Genomic DNA, 9526 nt, shown 5'->3' with positions numbered 1-9526 from the left:
TGATGAAGTTTATAACATTGACAATTAAAGAAATAGAAAATCCTAACATTATTGATGAAGTTTATAACATTGACAATTAAAGAAATAGAAAATCCTAGCATTATTGGTGAAGTTTATAACATTGACAATTAAAGAAATAGAAAATCCTAGCATTATTGGTGAAGTTTATAACATTGAACAATTAAAGAAATGGAAAATCCTAGCATTATTGGTGAAGTTTATAACATTGACAATTAACAAAATAGAAAATCCTAGCATTATTGATGAAATTGAAAGACTGAGAGTTAACATAATAAAACTAATCGTTTTGTTTGATTTCTAGTTTTATTTAGGATTTTGTAATGTGGTTAAAAATTTTTTTCATCTGGTATATTACAACAATTCAACAGATATTTCTTTTCAAGTAGTAACACATTTATGTTTATAGTATATTACAGATAAATTGGTTGTTTAATTTTTTTTTCCTTTGGTAATATTAATACGTTTTAATATGCCTTTTCTTCTTCTGTTTTAGGAGAACTCAGAGTCCCATGGTTTCGATGCCTTTTCTTAGAAATGAGGAGACGGAAATTTCAAAATATATAAAAATGCCGGGAAGCTTACTTGGTGTTAATTCAAAAGTTCGACGGTCTAATTCAACACGATCTGACCGTTCTGACGTCAGCAGCGATTCTAGAACCTCAGCTAAAAAAGTCAGCTTTAATAAGTCTGTTAGGGTTAAAAAATATCCCCGTAGAGCCGAAACGTACGTTAATGGTGACATATATAATGAAAAACTCACTCCAAATGACGTCAGTCCCGAAAAGAAATTCTGGTTTAAAGTGTATAAAAACCGTCACAATCAGGAGCCAAACATAGAACAAATTCGAAGAGACTACCATCACTCTAAACCTAGTCCTGATAGCTTGCGAAATGGTTTCGGAAAGGGTAAGTTGAAGCCCATTGTAGAATCTAGTATTTCACCAACAGGAACATTAGAGAGAAGACGTGTGTCTGTTGGCACGAGCACCAATTCAATACGGAACAGCGGAAATGACGTTCAGAAAGATGCAACTCACAACAGCAAATTTCATTCTCGTCTCCCGCAAGTGAAACAGAACCACGTGAGAAACATTGTGGATAAGTTTAACAAAGAAGCACTGCTCCGATTTGAAAAGAAAAATGACCAATCAGGAAAACCGGCTGATTCAGAGATGAAACACAGCCCCATAGTTAAAGAAACTCTTAAAGTACCTTCTCATCAGATGACAGAAGAACATGTTGAAGAAACAACACCTACCAAAAATAAAATCATTAACGGGGTCAAAGTAATATTTGGAATGACACGTTTGAAGAAAATTGATGACGAAAACCTAGTAGATGCTAAAAATAGAGAGAATGCCAAACAAAATGCTAGAAATAACTACATTCGAAATTTAGAGGTTTCAAGTGACTCAAAAGGCCCATTTACAACCAACGTTCAGATAACAAACGATAGCTCGGAGGACAGGTCACGTGGACGCGTTAGAAGAAACTCTTCACCAACCCGGAAGTCACTAGATAGAAGGGATTCCCACTACCAGCCTAAGCCTGTTGATGATGCGAAGGGTGCTAAAAGCGCCGAAATTTTGGGGAATCCCTCTTCAACCAGTTTAGACACTGAAATATGGGAGAGTGGCGAAAAACTCGTGGCTGACAATAAGCGATTTGAAACCTCTATGACTAAGTACCCAAGTGGTAGGCTTTTCAAGACTTTGGAAAAAGGTGAAAAGGTTTGGGAAAATCAAAGAATCAGAAGGATATACGAAGACCAACAACCGTCTTCGAATAGCCGAAGAGCCAAATCTTATGATGACCTGTCTTGTATAATAGAAAAGGAAATGCCTGCAATTAAACGTTACCAAAAACAGCAGGACAAAGATCGGTCACTTGATAGCCTTGTACGCCAAAAACCATCAAAGCCAGTTAAGAAAATCATGAAAGACAAAGGCGTTCAATGTAGTAAAACTTCTCTTTTAGAAAATTATTGTGACACATTCCAAAATGACGACCAGTTCAGGGTTTTTCGATCAAAAGGTGGATTTGTTTCAGCTTATAGTAATGTTCCAATTCTAGAAGAACAGCAATCGGCCGCGAAACAGCACAGGAGGAATGAGATGGACACGAATTATGCAAATAGTGACACGATCTTCAGTCAAGTGCAAAAAGAGAAGGCGCAAAAGTCAAAGGGGAAGAAGAAAAATAATCTGAGCGACAAGTTCCGATCAGAAAGTTCCCTATACGATATATCTTCCAGTAGACTGTACGGTAACAGTACACTTCCTTCAGAAGGATCACAGAGGAAAGTTAAGACTAAAAATAGCTCGTTTGGTTTCAAACTGAAAACAGGATTTGACGTAGAAAGCGAATATGAAACCTTCCATGAAAAGACTTTGAAATTTAGGCCTAAAGACATTAATTCCAGGAACTGGTACGATTTAGACTCCGAACTTCATCAGAAAAGCTTCGGAGGCAGCCTTTATGATGTCAATGATGCCAAGGAATCAGATTTCTCAAGTGAGGCTAGCGACCTTTATCGTGAAAACCTAGCTATTCCTTCATCTGTCATTCGTGAGATCAACCCTCAAAAGCAAGAAATTAGCTACGAAAACGTGCCCTACCAAGATAATGGACGAGTTAAAAACGTGTCTGTTAGCGGAGGGTTGTGGTCCAGGATGGCAGAAGAAGACTATCGTCGAGAGATGGCGCAAAGCGACGTTTCCTATCCGTCTGGTAGTCATGTTGGAAATGAAAATATCAGTACTCTGACACGAAGTGAAAAGAAGGACTCTGCAAATAAACGCGACAAACAGCATCCAAAAGAAAAGGACAAACAAACTGGGGAAATCCGTATTTTGGTTAATGGAGAAGATATCGAGGATGTGGGCTCCTTTTCCAAAAGTCGATTTCATACCAGTGACTCACATGATAAATCCAGTCATTCAGATCAGCATGTGCCAACCTCTGTACAAAGTGACCCTTTATATGTCAGGGGAGGTCTTGCTGCTGCTTATCAGTCACGCCAAAAGGCACGAGTACGTCGTAGTAACAGTTCAGTCACGGGGACCAACAGTAAAGAACGGAAGAATCGTCAACATGGAAACATAACAGGGTCTTCGGCTGCTTCTGGTGTTTCCAGTTCGGACAGCGATTCAACGAGACGTCATAAGCCACTGGTCATGTACATTCCTGGAGTGAGCCATTATGAGAAGCGAGCGGGCGAAAATGAACAGCGGAACTCTGTGGCACACGTATTCCGAAGTCGGTCTATGTTGTCGTCTAAACCAGGCAAGTACCAAAGGCGGGGTCACAACAAGAACAAACAGCATCCAGATGACAGCTCTGACGTCATTTCTGAAGAAGCAGACACCTTAGCTCCTTTAAAATCCTCTAGTAAAAATCGCAAATCCAAGGCAACTAATGAGACCAGAAGCCGCAATGATATCCAGCGGAGGAACTCCATGCCGAAAGACACCAAATTTAATTGGTTCAAGTGGAAGGTGAAAGTAAAGCCATCACGTGAAGCGTGAAATATTGTAAAAGACTAAATACACTAACTCATTGTATCACAACAACTACAAGTTAGTACCAATCTAAACAAATACACGGTGGATTAAATTTAGTACTTGTGTGATAATACACGTTAAAACGTTACAGTTAATTATAGCACAACGACGTTAAATTTGGAGTAGAAAGTAACACCCAAAACTAAATCAAATACTTTAGAGTATAGAAAAACATTCGTCTGTCTAGGTCGTCGGATAACAAAGTTTAATCGAGTAGGTGTATGATAAACAAATAAAGTTTTTTATTTCTATTTAGGATGGTAGATGTTTCTCTTTTAGTGGGAGTATTTTCACTACATTGTCTCTACTTCAATGATAACATACACGTTTTTTTGAATCAATTTTTACTAGCACTTTACAGTTTCCATGACTTGTTACGGAATCATGTAACTGTACCAAGTCCTAGAGAATTAACTTTTAGAAATGCTAGGCGTGTATCAAAACTAAACTCTATTATAAATGTGGTTTACTGATACCAACTCAAATCTCTGATTCGTGTAATCTGTAATAATAATTAACATTTGATAAAAGTGTATTATTATAGGACCAAATACGGATATAATCTGTAATAACACTATGAACTGACGTAAATGTAATCTGTATTAATATTGTGCCCTGACGTGTAATCTGTATTAAGATTGAGACCTCACATATTTGTAACGTGTATTAACACTAGAATGTGGGAATAAATACTAGGATCTGATATAAGCGTTATTTGTATGATATGTGTTATATGCATCAATACTAGAGACAGTTATGAGTTTAATCTGTATATATATAGTAGTGCATGATTTGAATATAATTTGTATTAATACTAGGATGTTCTATAACTCTAATAGGTTTTAATACTATGACCTGACATTAGTGTAATTTGTTTTAATATAAGGAGTATTAATACAGAATACCCTCTTCTCAAGCAGGGCTTGATACAAGTGTGTGTGACCCCTATCATTATCAAGTCTTAACGAACACACGTACTAAGATGATGATCAACAGTTAGTTATTAACGTTCAGGGTAACTACTGAATTTTGTGTAAGGACTGAAACATTGTCATAATGTTCATATCCATATCAGCACATTTCTGGGTATAGTTTGAGTAAACAAAACTTTGGGTAACTGAACACAGTTTCCATGTTGTATTCATCGACTGTTAAGAACCAATAGAAAATCTATTAACTTATCTCAAAAGACATGTATGCATTCAACCTGTTCTAATTAATGAATAATATGCTATTTCAACTATTTAGTTAGGACATTTTGTAACCTAATGTTTGAATAATGGATTTTTTTTATAAAAGCTGTAGATGTATATATATATAAATAGATAACATAATACTGCAACTACCTTAATTTGAGGTCTCTAACTGACCAGCACGCTTAGCAATAAACAGTTCTACGTAACTTTACTTTAAAAATTGCACAGTTGCTAACATTTGGAAAGGCCGGAATGTTACAATGATGTAAGGTTGTTTTAAAGGATCGTTCAAAACAAAATTTCGTTTATAATTACATTAAGTAACTATTGTTATTTTACTTTCAATACTCTGTGACAAAGGGGTAAGAAACAGAAATTATGTTTGATTTATGTGTAAGTTGTGTTGCAGTTAATATGTAATAAAGAACTACATACCATAATAGTTGATCATTTGTATATATGTAGTTTATGAGTCTTAAGTGTTTCTCTTAGTTAACAGTGTTCAAACACTAAATCAACAGGGTCAGAACAGACCCCTTTGGATGTCCAACTCATGAAACAATTAATTGTATATGTTGGAATCAATAAAATGTGATTCTTATGAAACTGTAGTTTGATGTGGATGATACAGTCATGTTGTTTGAAATAAATACTCTTTCCACGCACCTTTGGCTTGATTTAAGATTTTTAGTATTATAAACGGCCTTTAAAAATAGGCAAACTCCATTTATCCAATAGCAATAACTTTCCCCAAAAACTACCCAACAAGGACAGTTTATAAAAACACGCACCATTCCGCTTTCGCGTGAGAAACTTCTTTGCAAAACAGCCGAACCGAAATAGTGACAGAAATTTAGATGACAACAATTCGACAGTCAGCAATATCAGGGCTGGAGTAGTTTTACTACTGAGAAGGAGTAATTTTTGCCTTAATGAGTATTAAATTTGAAAACAAATGACAGACAATATAGATGTAGCATGAGGTGAAGGAAGCAAAGTTTTGGGTTTGTCTATTCAAATCGGCTCTATGCTCACATGGTGTGTCCTCCCACAGCTGGCTCAGCGATTGAGGGCTTATAACGCTTAAAATCGGGTAGTCCATTGTGTTTAACAAAACGTATACGATAACAGAATTTTATAGCTAGTTTCAAAATATAAACAGAACCACTTAAAATCTCGGAAGTTATATTAATTACTTGTCTCGTCAAATTGTATGTGCGAAAAGTTTCATCTCTTTTTTTTACATAAGTAACTAAACGTAATACGATTTTGTATTTAGTTTTTAACACCACGCTAACAACAGTTCACTTTTCAACTCATCCTATGTATATATATACACATACATAGTTAAGAAACCTTAAACTCATCGTTACCTAGCAATACACTGAAGAAAAGAATTGATAATAATAAATAAAGTTATTTACATTGCGTTCATACAAACATAACTGTAAAAAATTTTAAATATTAATCTTTTATTGTGATAATTTTATTTTCTTCATTGAAGCATGATACTTTCGTTTTTAACAATAATAACAAATTGTATTTTTTAAATGATAAATTTTAACTAATACTTCCAGTTTAAAAATGCAAAGAATATTTAATAGTGTTCAAAGTGACGTAGTAAAGGTGAGTTTCTATATGCGTGTGAGGGGTGGGAGTGCATTGAAATCACTAATCCTACTTCCATTATTACATACACACAGTAATTTACTTTTTATTCCCAAGGGCCTTCTAGCAATCTAATATCATAATATTTTTTGAACAATGAATGATCAGATGATATTAAAATGAATGGTATCTGATAATTAATATTACCATCAATCGAAACTTTTCTTGCCTGCCTTCTCAAAAAAGTTGGCCGATTGTGGTTAAACACTATTTTCGATAGGTTGTTATCATTATAGGAATAATTCCTATATCTTAACACAACACTGTCAAATCGTATTTTTATCTTCACGTTCATTATTTACTGATAAGGCTTAAAATTGCTCTTTTCGAAATCGACTTGTCTTTTCTCAGTGTAAGTGTATAGAACTGGTGGAAAGCGTTCTTATAAGGTAAATATTAAAGAAAATCACGACGGCTTAGTATTGCTTTTAATTCATACTTTGCGATAGTTTTGCTGCATACATTAACTTAATTTTTGGTGTTTTAATATTTTTTTTCTTTTATTTAAATAATCAAAATAAAAAGTTGTTAATGACTGCTGGTGTTGTACTAAAAGATTTGCGGTCAAATTTGTATCTTTATTGCAAAAGCACTGCTTTAAATATAGGATTTTAGAATAATACAAACAATTCTAATCGCAGACACCGAAATATATAAGTCCACTTGTTTTAGGCCTAACATTAGTTAAGCCTTTATTACGTACGGCCTATATTCGATAAAGAGATAACACTATAATTTGTGTACGTTTTTTGCTTTAATTTAGTTAGGGATAAACTTTACTGTACTTAATACTATCAATAAATAAACTTATAATGTTATTCTAAAACCGAATGTTAGACCATTTTAAAAACTTTATAAATGTTTAATATGTTGTTGTACAATAATGTCTACTAAAGTATATTTACATCCGCCTTTTGTCTATATCCGTTGAAATTAAGTGCGCGCACATGTGCATTTAGATATTAAGGTATTATTATAACGGATAGGCAAGTATCTATATACAAAACTCAAAATACTCCGCTTGCTTGTTTGTTTCTCTGTAGCGTTCACTGCACAGGTCACACTTCCCTCACGTGAAGGTGCGTAAAACGACAATTTTTCGATTATATACGCATCTATCGTCTGCTACCGAACCGATAATTTTATCGTTAACATATACGTAACACGAATAAATTCTACGAAGACTTGACATTTTTTTGGTATGTTTGAGTTAACATTTAATTTAGAATATAACATGATAGGCCTATTTAGTTATAGATTATTAACTATGCATCTACTAATACATCATATATTTAACCTCACACACAAAAGAAATATATGCAGAAGTACAATATCCTATGTGAAAAAGAAAAACAGTAGGCCTAGCCTACAAAATATAATTATGCCGTCTGCCATAAAACAGACTACGTGAAAAGAATAAGGCTTAAAATATAATACTTATTGTGTACAATGAGATTAAAGTCAGCGTAACTGGTAAAGTGCTTGCATGAGGTGGAAGATGGGTTGAACCTAGAAATTGTATTAGTATTAGAATAGACAAGCTTAGTTAGTTATAGTTGATTAATTATAAATCTACTAATACATCATATTGTTACGTCTCCGTTCGTTAGTTGATTTTCCGTAACTTCGTTCCGACGAAACTTTAGCGACACAAGTCCATACTTAATAAAACTGGTTTATTCTTTCCGAATACAGCTTTACGATACACTTAATTTCAACAGTCGCTCTATAACAACACTATAATTCACGTCTCACGAGGCCAACAATATTTTGTCCGCATACATTCAATTACTCATTACACTCTTGTCCCGTCACGTTGTGACCATCTTATATATACCAGACTAGCCCCAATCTAGTAAATGCTAGGGCATTTACGAAGGAACAGGATATTTCTAGAAAACGTGGCGTGACACTAGTCACGTAACCTCGCTGACGCAACAATATATTTAACCTCACACATAAAAGAAATGTATGTAGAACTAGCATGTTGTGTGTGAGAAACCAAACAGTAGGCGTAGCCTATAAAATAAGTAATACAATTTGCTGTTTACCATAAATTGAATACGTGAAAAGAGTAAGGCTTACATTATAATACTTATTGTGTAAAATGAGATTAAAGTCAAGTCAGCGAATGTGTTTTATTCTATATATTTTTTTTCTCTCTGGGTGGTTTGATACCTGGAGATGGATTTTTTTCTTTTGATACATTATAAAGTACAATATTGTATTTTGCTTGCAGTATGTTTCATACATCAATGACATAATGTAAATACAGTATCACGTTGATAAAAATATATTGAATTTACATTAAAGCAAATTCAACATAATATTACATACATATTTACGTTTGAAATGTTAATATTTGAGGAGGAATGATGGGAGATGGAGGAATAGAGCTAGGCTTATCCTTTTCGCTAGAACGGGTATTCACGTGTATAAGATAACTAAATATTCTTCATAAGAGCCTATTTATCCTTGCCAGTAAAAACATCGTTCATAAGGAAACCCTGATTTAAAACAGGTGCGTAGTATATTTTCAAAAATCAAACCTAATGCGTTTTTTTTCCTCCATAAATTCACAAAAATATTGTTTTCCTATCGAAATATGGAATGGGGAAACAGAGGGAGTAAGGTTTGTTTTTTCGAAAACCCAGGCAACGCCGGGTAACACAGCTAGTAACCTATAAGTCTGATATATATGAGGCTGTACACTTCGAAATTGAACAACTGCTCCATTATATGTTAAACTTATAACTTTATCGTTACTTAAAATTATTTGCATCAATAAACATTGCGTAAAACATAATTTGACAACTTCAACACCATAAAAGCTGAAAACTAATAATATGCCAAAACTACGTAGGCTTAACTTCAACATCGAGCTTGGAATGTTAGGCCTACAACGGTTTCAAGTTAGGTTGTATAACTATAACTTATAAGACATTAGATAATTTTTAGCACCAACTTTTCTCACTCTAGTTATGGAATCCTGTCGTAGCACGTTTGGCGGTGTACAGCCAGTTAGTGAGTCATTGTCTCCAATTTTGATTACAATGAGGCAACCGGTGAGCAGCAACC

Source organism: Limulus polyphemus, unplaced genomic scaffold (assembly GCF_000517525.1).
Source record: "Limulus polyphemus unplaced genomic scaffold, Limulus_polyphemus-2.1.2 Scaffold5989, whole genome shotgun sequence".
Taxonomy (NCBI): Eukaryota; Metazoa; Arthropoda; class Merostomata; order Xiphosura; family Limulidae; genus Limulus; species Limulus polyphemus.
The sequence above is the reverse complement of the archived record's forward strand: the minus strand, read 5'-3'. Positions refer to the sequence as shown.